Below are 18,628 nucleotides of genomic sequence, written 5' to 3'. Positions count from 1 at the left end.
TTTATTTAAAACTTAATGAGAATTAAACTATAAAAAGAGATCAGGCTTGGTTGTCAAATACTATATTTAAATCTAGATATTTGGTTCCAGAGCCCCCATCCCTAAATAACATGCTATACTGCCTTTTAAACATATTTGATAAGTGCATTTCATGCATAACCTTGAATACTTTTTATTTTGTTATGTATAATCTATTTTTATTTTCAATTATGTGTGTGCATGCGTAAGTGTGTGTGTGTGTGTGTGTCTTGTGGATGGCATAAGTGCTTGTGAGGGGAGGTGCCTATGGAAGACCAAGGAAGTTGTCACATCTCTTGGAGTTAGAATTATGTGGCTGTGAACCACCAGACCTGGATGCTGTGAAGTAAACATAGGTACTTGGAAAGAGCAGTATGCATTCTTATCATCCATCTTTACAAATCCTATTTTGACATTTTACAATGATATCTGCATGCTTTATTGCTTTTTAAACTAATGTGGAAAGTACAATAGTTTGAATAACTTTGCAAATGATCATAAACTGAAATTAGCTGTAAATAAAGAAATTGTTGTGATATGTTAACTTAGGCCAAATAGTGAAACAATTTGCATATGTTTAATAGCCATAATTTATGCACTGTTAGAAGCAAATTTGTAAAAAATCAAAAAAATAAATAAAACCGTATCAGATTACATACATACTCTGAGTGTGTAGATTTTATTTTAAATTTTACATCCTTTTAATGACTTCAAAAATAAATTAAAACCTTCCATGTTTTTAAAATAAATTCAAACAAAACATAAAACTAGTAGGTTTCACTCAGAGCACTGAGAGCCTGTTCTGATGTTTCCCATTGCTCTTACTCTTAAATGTCTTCAATCACTGCCATTGCTAGCCTCAGATTTTGCAACACTTTACAGGCAGTCGGATGAAAAGCCAGAAGCTTCGTCTGAAACTGCAGCTATTTCAGCTATAAAAGCAGCTGGAAAAGGTGCTCTCCCCTGAGACAGAAATGCATTCTCTCTATCGTGAACCTATGATGCCCTCAGGATGTGGCAAGAGAAGAGTTGAGCATTTGAAGCTAGATAATGTTCTTTTTTCATCAAAGGGCATCATTGTTATTCCATATGGCCTGTGGCACAATTTATTTAAGACAATATGGCACATCAGAAAAGTTAAACCACAATAATAAAAACGCAGGAATAACATCCTACCCATAAATAATACAGGAACCGACATTGGCCCCAGTATCTTCGTGACATGGGACTTCAATATACATATTTCTTATGCGGTTTTATGCATGACTTCATTTCTATGGTTTGCACTCCACTGCTCTGTTGTGTCAGTCTTCCAATAAACCTATACATCATACCAAGTGAAATATGTCTTTAGTCTCTTCACCGGATGGTAAAGGAGCAGTGTGGCTTAGAAGAATGAGCACTGAGCCAGAAATCTGAGTTTGATTGTGAGCCCTGCCACGTTTTGGTATCAGATGCTTGGTGAGTTGGACTTCCTCTCTGAACTTCGGTTCTCACCAGTTTGACACTTCTGTCTGTCACTGGAATTCTTTCTTATTGAACACATGAGCTAGGACTTGAGGGAGAGCAGTTGGGAGAGGTGGGTAGCTAAAGATTGCTGTTATTTTTCAGTGAGAAGCTAAATAAGGAGAGTTAACATTGTTTCTTTTGAAACTTAAAAGCTTTTGGTATCTATGAATTTATTTACCAGCAATTTAGTTAATTGCATTTCTTTATTGTTTCTTGTTACATAAACTAATATTTATTTGAAAATTAAGAACCATCCTAGAGTCTCTTAGACTTGTTATAGTTTATAAGCAATAGATACTGGATGTATAAAGTTAAGCTTGAAATATGATTTAATTTTTCTCTAGTGAATTATAATTTTAGCCTTAAATACTGAATTATAGGATCAAAAAAGCAAATCAAGATAAAACTCAAAAAAGGATATTAGCTAACATCTGTGGTATAATTCCTCATACTGTGGCCTATCTATTTGATTATGAATGCAAACCTAATATAAAAAATCATTATCTAACCTGTTCCATTTGACCAATAATGCTTTCTTTGAATAATTTAGACCATGCATTTTTGTGTAATCTTTTGGACCTGTGCCTGTACCCTTGCATTGATATTATTTGTCAGAGTATATCTTCAACATAAGAGCTTTATCGAGGTAAAAACTGTAAGATTTTTAATACATTGGAGACTTATCCTCTCAACATGTTTTTCTATAAATTTAGAGATAGACAAAAGCACTCAGAACAATTTCAGACTGCTAGAGCCTAAATATTTTCTAAGAACACAGCACCATATACCACATGCTAGCTGTAAATTAATGTCTACAGTGTTGCAGCAATCAGCCTTCCATATCACAGCTTTTCTCCCTGAATGAAGCAAGAGTCAGCTAGCAAATATATGTGGTAAACCTCAGATTTCCCTCTCTGGGAGTTCACATGTATTTTTAACTGCCTTCAATTGTTAATGTATTCCTCAAATGAGATGCATCACCTTGAAGAATGATGTTTTGCCCTCTGGGAATAGGCCAAACAAGTATTTCATTCACTATGATAATCAGTTCTACTTTCAGTCACATATAAACCAAAATTTAATAGGCACCAGTGATTAAGTTTTAAGTCAATGAGTCATCACTGTCTACTGTGAAAATAATAAGAAAAACACAAATTATAATGAATTTGGCTTCAGGAAGCCTTGTTAGACATAATAGGACCATAACTGCTTCAGGAGATGGCGAAAAAAATGTTTTTCCTTCTCATTATAGATGTTTTTAGGTCAACAATTTTCAGTGATAAGAAAAATTTCCTTTAACTTATGCTATAGTTATTTTCGGTCATTTGCTCTGACCACTTAGAGTGTACAGTTGAAAGAAAAAAGCAAGGACCACTTACCATAGACTACTTGCTGAAATCGTTTAAAAATGCTTAAAACTATATAGAGCTCTTCACGATACACATAAATTTAATCTCAGCCAAACCTTCAACTGTCAAAATCATCTACAGATTTTCTCCAACTTAAACGTTGCATTGGAATAAAAAAGAATTGTACATGACATTATGGAAAATAACAAATCATTCCTTAAATCAGCAGCTGAGGCTGTGGACAGTAAATGATCCAGTGGTTCCACTTTCTTGGAACTGAGTAGTGGAAGAAAATGAAGAAAGATACCACTGACAGGGCAGGGATGATGGGAACAGGCTCACATTATGAATGATATGTTAAGTGATTGGCTCCGATGGAATCATGGGATTGCTGCTGCCTTCTGCAGAAGCTGATTTTTATTCTTATTGTTCATCTCCTAAGACTCCAGCATATGGAAGGGGGAGGGAGAAGAGAAGCCATGAGCACATGCATTCCCTGTATATATACACAGAATTATTCTTAATGCTTGCCCAGATATACAGAGTGAAATGGGGAAAATCTAATGTCAAAAACACATATCTTGCAAGCAATGTTTATTAGTTTTAATATTCACATGTTTTCTACATTCCTTACTATATTTTATTTGATAAGATTAAATTTGTACATATTCCTACCTCCAAAATAAGTGAAATAATGATACAATTTTACATAACAATATATCGAAGATAATAACAAAGAAATGTCTCAGGTTGTTTTGATGTGCTTAGAGATGCATTTTATATTTTTTTCTGTCTCCAAACCAGAAGAGAATGATTCATTTAGTTGGGCTTGTGTGTGTGTGTGTGTGTGTGTGTGTACATGTGTGTATGTGTGTGTGTGTGTGTGTGTGTGAGAGAGAGAGAGAGACAGACAGACAGACAGACAGAGAGATTTTAATAGGGGTATTGTTTGTTTGAAGAAGAAAGTGTTTGATTACTTTGGTTAGACTATTGAAGGGTATTGTCTGTGTGAAGGGAGGAAGATGGACCAAATATCAGAGGAAATTTTTGTTGTCTTAAGCAATATATTAGAAACATTTCATATAATTTAGCATTATGCCAATGTCAAATTTTCTTTAAATTTATTTTATTTATACAAAAATGTAATTAACTCAGATCTTATTCAAAAAGCAATTCTTTTATGAACCAGTCGTAAATGTATATCATGACTAGTACTAAATTCTATGTTACTGTGAATTTCTGGATCTAAACATTTTGAGTAGCAATTAACTTTAATTTTACAAATTTTAAATTAAAATCACTAATATCACTAATCACTAATATCACTAATTAGTTTTAAGGAAAAAAGTATAAGAAATATCATGAATCTACTATAAAAGTGCAACAATTCAAGGCATAATGTTATAGGCTTAACCATCAATGTTTACAGTTGAATACATATATATGAATAGCTATACTGATTGAAGAATGAAAGTATTTTATAGGTATGTAATAAGCTTATTTATCAAGTATTAGGTCATAACCAATGTATTCTTAATAAACTATTTTAGCTATTACCCTAAAAAAGATGTGAGTAGTTTTTGTAAACAATAAACATATAAGTATTACAAATTCTGCTTGCAAAATTTTCAGGAAAGCCCAATCCAATGAGATTGAAGAAAGGCTAAGTTAATGGGTAATAAGTAGAGTGCTATAATTACTGTGCTTTCTGGATTGAAGATAAAGCTACACACTTGTTAGTATTAGGGAACTGAACAAATTTTATTTTCTAGGGTAGAGCCCAGCAGGCATTTTCTGTGAATCCCCCAATACCACTCAGCTCACCCCCTGAGGGGAAATGCCACGTGCATTCAAATCAAACCTTTTCCTATCAAGTTCTCAACTAATGGCTTTCCTAGGAGACCCAGGCCTGTCAGTCACCTACTGCCTATTTAGACATGTTAAAACAGAATGTGTTGTTTATCTGTATTTCATTGAAGTGAATCTGTTTTCTCATATTGAATTTGTATCCAAATCCCGGCTTGTCAATACTGCTTAGCTTAGTGCTTCTGCTTGTTTTGTTTCTGTCTGCACGCAGTAAAAGAAAAAGAGACTGTTCATCTCTGTTTTGCCCCTCTATAAGTTTATGCACAGGGTAACAATTATTTAAGTCACCAGTGCAAATTTAAGGTCCTATAACACACAGTTTAACTGAAATCCATTTTATCCAATTCATGATTTATTAACATAGTACTGCCCATGCTCTACATTGCACTTTCAGTAAAAAGGAATATGATATCTACCTTTTAAAAAACCTGAGTGTCCTTTTGAATTTAATCATTTTCTAGGTGATTTTATTGCTGTAGGAAAACCTAGTGAAATAAAGTAATAAATGTGACCAGGCTGTGATCTTTCTGTAGAAAATAATGCATATATATATATATATATATATATATATATACATATATATATATGTGTGTGTGTGTGTGTGTGTGTGTGCATGTTTGTATGTATGTATGTACGCACACACAAAGACATATGTCTATTCCTGCATTTACAACCTCTGAGCCAGTTTACTTGTGTATAAGACTAAAAGTACTTATTAAGCTTTCCACAGAAACAAGAACTGTTATGTTTGATATACACTTCAAAAGCCTAAAAGGCCTAAGAAAGCCCTTCCTTAATTATTGAAGAAGTGTCTGTAAAGAGAACATGAGCAAATAGCATTCATGCTTTCATTCTCTAGTAACCTTTTATTGTCCTTTTCTTCAGATGGCCAAGTCAGTATATTTAATAAAGGCAGCAGCAGCCATCAAAGAAGGCAGCGCTCTAATAAATGGTCCTGATTAAAGGCCCTGACAGGGTATGAACTTTGCATAAATTTTCTTATGGTGTCAGGCTAGGATACTGATTGAAAACTCATTAACATAATCACACATTTAGAGGAAATACTATAATGTATCAAAAACATTTCCCTTAGTGTAATAATTTTAAGGACATTAAAATGCAAATGATAATAAGGATCTCTGTGTTAGTGATGTTCTAAAAGCCTGATTATTCAAATATTTAGTACAAAGTATGGAACTGCATTCAGAAAGACATCTATATGACTTTAAATGTTTAATTTATATGTAATCTTGAAATTCTTCAATGGTCTTTCCCTTTCTTTTTATTTTTGATTCACAGGCAAAGAAAATTCATCAACTTTGTTTGCCTTAAGTATTACTGTATAATGAAAACTTAGTTTCAAGTTCTACACACACACACACACACACACACACACACACACACACACACACACACCACACACACGATTCAAACTGCCTGAGTCAGTCTTTTCCAATGATTAAAATTTTTAGAGAGGAGTGAGCATTTTTGGTTTTGTATGATTGTACTTTGAAAATGGGAAAAAGCATTTCTGCATCTTTCTCCCTGCATTGTGGAAGTGTTTATAAAGCAGCAAAGAATAAAGCAAGTCACAGCAGTACTCTCGCTTAATGCTCATTCTTACCAGTAGAAGAAATACTGCCCTCCCCCACACAAATAGCCATAATTATGTAAAGAATGACTGTTTCAGACTGATGACTTTCAATATGCTCAAGTCTAGCATACTGGTATAAGGGGCCAGAAAGGTCAACTGTAATTCATAACTGCTATAAAATTGTGTAGCATCCCAGGGCTCCTGCAGGATGCTGACATTATCATGAGTCTTCTGCTGGTTTGTATATGTAAATGTGTGATAGGAAGTGCACAGCTTTTACCGTATCACATGCAGAGCATCAATCAGACAGTGGAATACATCAGAGTATTTTCATTATGCCTAGTTATTTACTGCATCAGAAGAAATTACCCTGGCAAGCCACACAGCCTTTTCTGCGTAGCATGATATGACCAACCAGGCTTTTGCTTGGGAGTCTTGTAAACATTACAGGATTAATCTCACAATCACAATCATCAATCTTTGCTAGTCCTGCCTCGGTGCAACTGTGAAGATTGGTAACCAAGCCATGTGGATTTAAATTTAACCCTGAACATCAAAAACTGGATGTCAGACCCGAGCTGTGTACTGCAGAACATCTGTGTGTTTTCAATTTGGGTGGAAGACAACATATGAAAACATACACAAAATTACAATCTTATTTAGTTTGTCACTTTCATTTCGGGTTCCTGATTGGGAAATTACAAGTTTTTTTTATTGATTTCTGTTTTGTTTGTTTTGTCTTGGTTTTTAAAGACTATTTAAAAATCTAGTTGTAGTGGGGAATGAAGTAGCACTTATTACCTACCCATGTAAACAAATTTCCCACGTGCTCCTGTGAAAATCCAGGCAGCCTTTCCAGGATGGAACTGGGAGCCTCTTGTGAAGCGGAAGACCAGATATAAATCCCCTTGTGGTAGGACATCAGATTTTAAAAGCCCAGGAGTCATAGAATTATCCTCATAGCAAGATAGTGTTAAATGCGTCTTGCTGGCCTATGAGATGACATTGGCATTGCTTGTGGAACAATTGCTTGTTCCTCAGACTGCCGAAGGTAAAAAAAACAATTTCCCCTTTCTTCTGGTCCAGCAAAGAAGGGGTAGGAGATGTAGGTAAGTCAGACGGGCTGAGTGAACACTATGCAAGAAATAATGTGCATTCATTGTTGAAAGTATTGTGAAAAATCAGGATGATGGTGATCATTTTTCTATAGTCAAGAAACAATAAATATGTAATGAGCAGGCCACATATAGACTGCCTGGCAGTTTAATTTGAACTGTGACCTTTTTTAATTATTTTCTGTCCAAAGCACTTTTTACTGAACACGTAAGACCGAGTCAATTCTTTCCCCTTCTCTCAATCTTGGAATAAAAAAAAAAAATTGTACCATAAACGAATGCTTTTCCTTTCATCCAGAAAGACTTTTAAATTGATATTTCTGTAGCCTTCTTATACACAGAAATTAAATATTTCTTCCATGTGTTTTAATCCCTGCTTGATGGAATAAGTATTATAGGTGATTATCTGCTAAAACTGACTAGTCTTAAAAAATTGTGTCATCATATATTGAGAATTTCAAAGAGCTCTTCATCTCTATGTAAATGATCATTTTGAACAGTTTTCTTGTGTCTGTGAAGGTTAGCTTTAAAAAAAAGCACTGATGATTACAAATAATTTTTGTTCAAATAAATCATATGATAATCAAAGACCTATTCATTTTAAAAAAATTGTGATGTTTGAGAAAGGAGCACTTTGCTCTTTTCCCCTCTGCTTTGCTGTGTGGTCTTGTCTTATGTGTTTGTATGGTTTTTGGCTATGCTGTCATTTGGATCAACGGCACACTTTTTCATCACAGACTCCCAGTGTAACATTGTGCTTCTGGAATAGATTTGTGATATGGTTCTGAATATGGGAGTCCAGGGGCAGTTCGTTTCATTCTTTAAGTGTGAAAGAACATGCTTGCTTTTGATGTTTGCAGTTGATGAAGCAAGTAGAAGCTCTTCTGTAATTCTTTTTTGGTGTGGGTACATTACATGAGAGTAGCTACTGTGTCCATGTCTTATGGTGTTAACTGAAGCAAGTCTATATTGTATATGACTATGGTATGATTTATACTACTTCCCAGGATACTTGTGTGGACTTCTGTGAGCGTTTCTAGATATTCTAGTATGCTAAGGAATTAATACTAAGAGATTACATGCTTGTGATGAAAAACTGAAGGCAGCAAAAAGATTAGCAAAGACCCTCTCAAAAAATTGAAGAGTAATAATACAGTCCCCTGAAATAGGAAGGCAGATTGTAGTTGTGTTCCTCATAGAGCAATAAAATCAGGGGATTTAGAGTACAGAGATAGGATTGTGTTCTTCAGGACTATTCCTTTCCTGATGCACAACGTCAAACACATCATTTGACTCTTGGGTCTGAATTAAAAGGGTTTTCCTTCATTTTATCAACAAACATTAATTGAATCCCTGTGCTGTACTGAGTATAAAACAGTGAGCCAAAAAGACAGTTAAAAAAGAAATGGACTGAACTGCCCATGGGCATGTGGCCAGTATGTTTGAACTCTAGGTTCAATCCCCAGGACTGAAGAAAAATGTTCCTGGATGTCAAATGATAAAAGCAGCTTATGTATAGGCTAGGTCAATGTGGCACACCATATGCTGAGTTTACATAGGATAATACTCACCTTATAGATGTGGTAAAAGCAAGAGGGGGAGAAAAGACCTGAATATAGCTCAGCCTAAGTCTTGGAACCACTTATGATTAGATAGGCTATGCCAAAATTTAACATAAATTGAAAAAAATATGTTGCCATTTTATAGGAGATGAAATATGGCCCCAAATGCTACAGTCACAATTTTAATATTAACATTACAGGGATATTTTCACACTTTACCTTCAGTCTAAAACAGCTCCAAAGAAATAGTTTGGAATTTCCCGCTTGTCTGTCACCCATAGACCAATAATCAAAAAACAATAAAACAAACAAACAAATAAACAAACGGAGGTGTCAATGTGTGCACATGAATAAACATGTGCCAGCAATTCTTACTAGTACTTTCTGAGTCAGCTCTATATTGGTTCACAGTGAATATTAAACATGCAAAAGCCCAAGACATTTTTCTACATATGAAAACCCTGGAGAGCACAAAGCTGTTGTGTGCTTCAGTCCTGGTCTATGTTTACTAATTCCTCAGGCATTGGAGGATTTTTCTACCAATTACAGGAGAGTGATGACATTAATAAAACACCTGACCACCTTATAAGTGAAAACTTTCTCATTTTACCAGATCCTAAACTCTTTAACACAGGACTTTCCTCTCGAGTAATTTTTTTTTTCATCCAAGATTAGTATACACACCCTGCGGTCATCAGATTAAGAAAAGAATGAAAACAAATAGTCAATAAGTCTATCCTCTCATCTTTGTTATTGTATTTGTGCTTAATTTTATGAAACATTGTCATATTTAAATGAACCAATGCAGTTGGGACAGTAGATTGATTTTATTCTTAATCCAGGTCTAACAGCTCCATATGATTGAATGGTTGAACTCTCTCTCTCTCTCTCTCTCTCTCTCTGTGTGTGTGTGTGTGTGTGTGTTTGTGTGTCCATCCTTCTCTCTCTTTTCTTTTCCAATTTTATTTTTGCAGTCTCTAATTCTTAAAACTCAGTTAATAAAAGCTCTTAAGCTAAACTTATTTATAGGAGAATAAACCTGAATATAGAAGTTTTTGTTTAGCTATGAATAATGCAAAAAAGTTATAGCAGAATTTACATGAAATAGTTGTACTATTCCAGTTTTGGTTAAAACCATTTTTTAACCAGAAGAAATAAAATGGATGGTAGTAGAACAAACCCCAAGATTATATATACTTAGATACATACATACAGAGAGAGAGAGAGAGAGAGAGAGAGAGAGAGAGAGAGAGAGAGAGAGAAATGTGTGTGTGTGCGCGCGCGCGCGTGTGTGTGTGTGTGTTTCTGAATATAAAGGAAGTTAATCACAGGTAAAATTTATACTTATAAGATGGTTAAGAGGACTTAACATGATTCTCTTCTTTGAATTTTACGCTTATCTCCCAAAATTCTATTTGAAAAGTTATTTTTAGACTATGTCTTTAAATAACATAATTGAAATTTCCATTCCTTTCCATTGTTTCCAATGATCAAAATTCTACCGTACAAAATGTCAAAGTTATGCTTTGTTAGGCATGTTTATATCTGTGTTCCGGATATATGAATAGTTATATATGTCATGGTATCCAGGTAAGCTATAAAAGAATTTCCCATCAGGAAAAACAGCATGACATTAAAGACAAAATGTGATTCAATCCATACCATAAGAATGTTTATGCATATATCAAAGCTCTGACACTGTGCATATACATATGATTGGTCCCTGTGAAAAGAATAATTACACATGTGAGGTAAAATCTGTTCATTCTACAGTTACTTTAAAAATATCATCTTAGAATGGCATGATACTTTTAAATATCCTCCTTAAATACATTCTGACTTTAATTTCCTTGGATTTTCAAAAAATACCTATCAGAAAAATAATTTAGATTTATCTATGTTTATTATAACCTCAGATAACCCATACATACTTAACACTTAATATCCAGTAATATAGTACACTTAAACTATGGATTTACTTTTACTGACAGAAACAAAGTCAGAAAAGCAGAATGATTTGCTTTTATTTTGTTTTACAGTGCAGACTACCTTGAAAATGACAGATTTTTCTAATGTCTAGTTGTGTTTCTACTTTCAAACATAACATCCAAGATGTAGATATATTGAAAGTGAACCAGAGACATTGAGTTCATGTTTATACTGTATTTATTTGTTGCAAACACTTGAAGAAATATGTTTTCTAAAATGTTCTCAAAAATTTTATAAAGATATAAAAACACATTTATTATATTTGAGCTGGTAAAAAATGAATTATATTTTAAATAAAAATATAGGAACTATTCAACTCTTTGAGAAGCCATACAAATTTTTGATGTTTTAGAGATTTAATTAATACTAAAATATACAATAATATGTTATAAAATGACATTATAAGTATATGTAGAGTGATGATAAAATTATATATATTCAGTAAATGTCCTTATGGTTATTTACCATCACAAATAACTAAGCATCCATACAAGTACTAAAGTAACTACAATAATCATATACCTTATTAAAAATACAATAATCATATGCCTTACTGAAAATACAAATGATGAGATAAATTTTCAATAGTATTTTCTTTTGTGTAGGTTACTACATAGCAGTGTCTCTTGTATTTAGTTTCTGTACATTTCCAACATTAAAGACACACACAGGCATGGATTACTATGAACTGAATTCATTGACATTGAAAGTTAGCCACCAACTATTCATCTATTAATATTATGTCTTAAATAAAACTGAAATGTAAAGCATAGCAGCAGCCTATCCAGTGAAATATATGAAAATTTACAGATTATCTAAAATGAGTTAATTTTGGACTGCTTTCTCTAGGATGTCAGCTTGATTAAATTTGGAGTTTGGAGATGAATTGGCCTAAATTCATTAGTGTTCCCTGGGTGCAGATGTTGGTCAAGGTCAAGTGAAGCACATTGACTGTAATGTTAGAGAGGTGGGAGGAAGGGATGCTAAAGGAGGGAGACTCTTAAAAGGTCTGGGGTTACAGCAAGAAACTTTGATACTTTTTAACTTAATAAATCTTGACAGCCTAATCATGGCTAAGCCTTTGCAGCATTATTGGTACAGATGGCAAAGCTAGACATATTTAAAGAGATCTCAGAATCGAGTGTAGGAGAAGCTCTGAATCCAAATGCAGCATTGGGCTCCAGGAGAAAGAGAAAGAAAGGAGGATAAAAAGCTACATGGCATTTCCATCTCCTGACATCTCTAGCAGCCTCAGATACAAAATATGATAAGGCTCCTGCTGAGCTAATAAGCCCAACAAATGTCTGTGTCCGTGAAGTAGATGAAGTGGGATCAAGCAGAGGGGGCTGCTGTATGAAAATAAGCCAGTGCCCAGGGTATAATGGCACTAGAGAAAGCTCCAAGGTCAGACTGATGACAGAGACACCAGTTAAGTGGAGACCCCATCAGTGAGGAAGATTTGCCTGCTTGGTCCAAGATATAACCATTAAAATGAAATGAAGTATCTATTCAAAGGAGGAAGAAAAGAAAAAAGAAATTCTGTGTGAGGAGAGAGAGAGAGAGAGAGAGAGAGAGAGAGAGAGAGAGAGAGTGTGTGTGTGTGTGTGTGTGTGTGCGCGCGCGCGCGCGCGCATGCACATGTGTCTGTCTGTCTGTGTGTGTCTGTCTGTCTGTGAGTATCTGTGTGTGTCTGTCTGTCTGTGTCTGTCTGTCTGTGAGTATCTGTGTGTCTGTCTGTCTGTCTATGAGTATCTCTCTCTCCTTCTCTTTCTCTCTCTCTCTCTCTCTCTCTCTGTGTGTGTGTGTTTGTGTGTGTGTGTGTGTGTGTGTGTGTGTGTGTGTGTGTGTGTGTGTTTATTTGCCGGCAGCCTATAAGAATTTACTTGAGTAGAGAATTGAGAATAGAAAATGCTTTCCAAACTGTCCAAGCATCTGTCCGTCTGTGGTGAGTTTAGTGAGTTCACTGTCTACACTAGGCAACATTTGGATAAAGCTCTGCATCTGGATGAAAAGAATAATATTCATTCCCTTACAATCCACAAATTTTCCAAAAGAAAAGGATCACTGAAATATAAATTATTCCTCCGCTTTCTACCTTTCTGTGTTTCCTGTGAATAAGAAATCTTCTCATTCATTTTCATTGTTAGCTGATTTATCCTTAGTCCATTGAGGTGGTTGCAGTTAGAGTTACAGAATTCACAGCAGCAGAACTGATATAGGTACAGTAAAAGACAGCTTTGAAGCCTGGATTCTGATAGCGTGTAAATTATCTCAGATGATGTTCCAGTACAGTTTGTGTTTAGTTCTGGAAAATTTGTGGCCATGCATATTCCCTAAGTGGTAATTGTACTCCCATAATCAAACAAGTATTTTTTAGCTAAACTTAGCCCAGTTCATGAAGTGTGTCTGGCTGAGTGAAACAAACAAAATATGTAGGAAGAGGGAAAGATTAATCTGTGGAGGGAAAGGCTGAGCAAGTAGCAATCACGGATGGCCAAATTATCCAATCTGATTGTTACTCAGATCAAATTAGTTTCATTATTCCTAGAATTCTCCATTGCATCTTGAAGTCATTACCTCTTATCCCCACCCCCTGTGCACACAGACGGACAGACAGACACACACACATACACACACACACACACACACACACTGTTTTTTGTTTTTATTTCTTTCTTTTTTTTCTTGATGACTCAGAGTACATGTTGAGTTTAAAGTCAGTGCTAGTAAAGCCACCTTCAGCTCACTTTATTTTGCAACCATATTTGGATAAAAAACCAACTAACTAGTTAAAAACTTTAAGGTTTATGGAAATTAAGCTCTGATAGTAATGTAAGAGGAAGCCCTGGGTCCTGCTAAGACTGAACCCCCAGTGAACTAGACAGTTGGGGGAGGGCGGCAATAGGGGGGAGGGTGGGAGGGGAACACCCATAAGGAAGGGGGGGGAGGGGATGTTTGCCCGGAAACCGGGAAAGGGAATAACACTCGAAAAGTATATAAGAAATATTCAAGTTAATAAAAAAAAAAGAAAAAAAAAAAAAAAAGAAATCTCCTTTTTCAACTTTGGGAACTGTTTTGCATTAATCTGTGCTTTCTAAGTTAAGAACTATTTAGAATTTGCTTGAAACTTCTACAGTCTGTCAAACTGCTATCCTAATTCTTAACAGATCATGTCAATTTCATAGTATCTGTGAAACCTCATTAAAAGGGTGAAAACAACTTAAATACCATGGGAGGTACTTCATTATGCATGAAAGAAACCTTGGAAATTCTAACATTATTACCATGAAATAGCTAATTGATTAGATGTTGGTATTTTTGCAAATTTAAATTTAGTTTGAATTGTATACAAATGCAAATACAATATTGGTTCTGCATCTTTGATCATATTGGGGGTATAGGTTTGGAACAACCATTGACATTAGGAATACAAAATTCATCACTTTGGTATAACTATGATGAAGACAAGAACTGCTTACAACACTTGTAGAGATCTTTTCCTTATGGTATAGTTAAAGTCTCCTAAAATATTTTATGGGGATTTATATAATCCAAAGGAATAAATACCATACTCACTCACTTTCAGGTTACATTATTGCATAAAATGGTTAAATACCAAAATAGAACTGATTCAAATCACATAAGATCCCTTTTAAAACACATATCAATTTGAAAAAGTATTGGGTATCATAAAAAGGAGTTTCCGTTCACTGAAAGCTAAAAAGTCTAGTTCACAAAATCTTTCAGGAATGCTGATAGAGAAAGTTGCCTGTATTGGACCCCTGTCAACTGGTGCGACGTCAGATTTCCTCTCATCAGTACAATTCCTGTTGCAGCTCAGATGAGATCTCTAACTCTACTAGATTTTGGGTTTTTTTTTTTTAACGATTTCTTTATTTTATGTATGTAAATACATGTCACTTTCCTCAGACCCCAGTAGAGGGCATGGGTTCCCTTTACAGATAGTTGTGAACCACCATGTGATTGCTGGGAATTGAACTCATGACCTCTGGAAGAGCAGTCAGTGCTTTGACCCCTGAGCCATCTCTTCATCTCCTAAATGTTCTTATACTATCTTCCAAACTTGTTCTCAGCAAAAGAAGCATTGGGTGTAAGAGAAGAAAGGAAACAGTTCCTTTTATAAAGGACAAAGGGCAGATCAGTGCTGATATTACCACAAGTAGTACTAAGATAAAGACTTTAATAATTCAAACGTTTAATAAATAGAAAGCACCATGAAGATAGTACTATTAGCTTACTTTAGAGATGGTGTAGGGAAAAGTGATAAGCCAAGACAATGACAATTAAGACATGCTGTGCTACACAGGTCAGAGACAATATTAACTATGCATGGATAGTACATGGACTTTTCTGACACAATATTCAGCTGAGAGTTGGTGAATCTTATACTTTTTTTGTTTGTTATGTTAAAAAACACTTTCCTTGCAATTGTCAATATAATAAATTCAGCAGTTATATGCATGAAGTATTTCATTTGTTACATTGCAAGAATCTGGTAGACAAGCTGCACATAGTTTACTATCAGGCTTATTAAGTTTATTAAATTGAATTAAGATATTTTAAAACATAGATATAAAACACATGAGGGGTGTATAAATAAATTTAGGATGCAGAAAGTGCAAGAAATTTGGAAAAGACACGACACACCCACTTATACACACACAAATACACACACACACACACACTTGAATAGATAAGTGATAGATAGATAGATAGATAGATAGATAGATAGATAGATAGAGATAGAGAGATAGAGATAGATTTATATGTTAAAATTAGGAAAGATAAAAAAATTAGGGAAGATAGACGTCAGATAATAACTTTGTAACTAGATTTCTTAACAATTCATTTAGTGCCAAATTTCAAATATCATAAATGAGAAAAATAATAGAGCCTATTTTGGAAATATAAAATACAATGTAGAAGGAAGAAACTTTCTTGAGATAGGCGTCATCCAGCTGCTTATCTCTCCAACTGAAATGTAAGAAAAACAAAAGGAAGACATTACAAACTCCATGAAAAAAAATCACTCCTCACCAAAATAAAGTTTGGCAGTCATTGGTTTAATTCTTTCTCCAGTTTCTCTAATATGCTGTCATTCTCAACTCTCTCTTTTTAGATTTCTAATTTGTAATTTTTATTCCTTGAAAATAGTTTCTTCATTCATATAATACACGCTGTCCACAGTTTCCCCTCCCTCCGCTTCTCTCAGATCCCTTCCACCTCTTCTCTCCCATGACTCAATTGCTCTCTCCATTCTGAAGAAAATAGGCCTCCAAGAGATAATAACCAAACAAGGCAAAATAAGATACAATAAGACATGCAAATACTCTCATCAAAGAAGGACAAAGCAACCCAATAGAAGAAAGAAATTTCCAAGAGCAGAAAATTTTATAGATTTATTTTGCTCCCCACAATGTTTCTCTTAGAGTATCTGAGAAACATATAAAACAATCAAACATTTATAAAAAATTTATGAAAATGTAAACAAGATATATTACCCTGAAGTCTACTGAATGTGAACTGAAGAAAAACAACTATGTATATGTAAAAGTAGCTATGTAAAGAGTAAGTACTTGTAGGCTTACTCTTGAGTGTATGGAACAAATAAAAATCAGGCTTTAAGTGATGACATAAAAGAAGTTGGTTGAGGATTTAGCTCAGTGGTAGAGCGCTTGCCTAGCAAGCACAAGGCCCTGGGTTCGGTCCCCAGCTCCGAAAAAAAGAGGAAAAAAAAAAGAAGCTATGTGTGATAGCCCTGTGCTTATGATGCACTTTGTATGAATTCTAGGAAAGTTAATAACATAATATGTAAAATAAAAGTCCTTTTCTTCTGGAGAAAGGATTAGAATGTGGTCTTTGATAGGCATATTTAGATTACATGAAAATCTGTGTCGTGTTCTTAAATGTGTTTCTATTTGGGCGATAAAATTATCACAGGTCACCAAGCTGAACACATTAACTTTTAAAGATTCTGCTGTTTGCATAGAGGATTTTAAACTGTATATGATTTTAAAACGAGAAACTCAATAGTGGATAGATATTGAGTAATCTGGTGTCATCTCGTAATTGAGTAAAGTGTTCTATAATTCTTAGAATAAATTTTCTTAGTAGATATCCTACTGTCTTACAAATATGACCACAATGATATTTTGTGAATATCATATAAAATGTGAAATTTTATAGCAATTGTAAGGAACACAAAAACCTTCAGTTACTTCATCTTTTGATCAATTTTGAGAAAAACTTAAACCCTGGGTCTCCAATTAAAGTCTGGCTTTGGTTCATAATAAGATTACATGAAACTGTTACACATTTTTATATCATAGCCTAATATTGCCACTCTTCTCATATATTCAATAATAGCACCATTGTTATTTGTATGGATGATACAATGCATTCACTTGAGTCAATTATTTATTGATTTATATTCATAACATAACAGAGTTCCAAAGGATTGGCAGGATTAATTTAGTAAAAATGGCCATCTTACCAAGAGCAATCTATAGATTCAATGTAATCCCCGTCAAAATTCCAACTCAATTCTTAATAGCGTTAGAAAGAGCCATTCTCAAATTCATTTGGAAAAACAAAAAGCCTAGGATAGCAAAAATTATTTTCAACAATAAAAAAAAAAATTCCGGGGGAATTGCCATCCCTGACCTCAAGCTATACTATGGAGCAATAGTGATAAAAACTGTATGGTATTGGTACAAAGACAGGCAAGTAGATTACTGGAATAGAATTGAAGACCCAGAAATGATCCAAACTTTTTTATTTTCTCAAGGAGGAATAATTTCCAATTGAGGTGACAAATACTTTTCAATTCTGCCTACCTCTTTCCTGGCATTTGATTTCACTTCATTTCTTTTTTTCTATTAAATGTGAATAATTTAAATATTTTTTGGATTTTTTATTTACATTTCAAATGTTATTCCTTCTCCCAGTTTCCCATCCAAAAGCCCCCTATCCATTCCCCTACCATTCTTCTATAAAAGTGTTCCCCAAACCCAACCAGCCCCCTTCCCACCTCCCCAACCTGACATTACCCTACACTGGGGGATCCAGCCTTGTCTGGACCAAGGGCTTCCTCTACCACTGGTGCACAACAAGTCCATCATCTGCTACATATGCAGCTGGAGCCATGTGTCTGTCCATGTGTATTCTTTGGGTAGTGGTTTAGTCCCTGGAATCTCTGGTTGGTTGGTATTGCTGTTCTTATGGGGTTACAAACCCCTTCAGCTCTTTCAATCCTTTCCCTAATTCCAACAGGGGACCTTGTTCTCAATTCAATGGTTTGCTGCTAACATTTGCCTCTGCATTTGTCATGCTCTGGCTGAGCCTCTCAGGAGACAGCTATATCCAGCTCCCGTCACCATGCTCTTCTTGGCTTTACCAATATTCTCTAGTTTTGGTTGCTGTATAAACATTGGCTGGATCCCCAGGTGGGGTAGGCTCTGAATGGCCATTCCTTCAGTCTCTGCTCTAAATTTTGTCTTCAGATGCCCTCCTATGAATATTTTTGTTCCCCCTTTTTAAAAGGACTGGAGCATCTGCACTTTGGTGGTCCTTCGTCTTGAACTTCAGGTGGTCTGTGGATTGTAT

This window comes from Rattus rattus, chromosome 3 (assembly GCF_011064425.1).
Source record: "Rattus rattus isolate New Zealand chromosome 3, Rrattus_CSIRO_v1, whole genome shotgun sequence".
Classification (NCBI taxonomy): domain Eukaryota; kingdom Metazoa; phylum Chordata; class Mammalia; order Rodentia; family Muridae; genus Rattus; species Rattus rattus.
Note: the sequence above shows the minus strand (reverse complement) of the source record.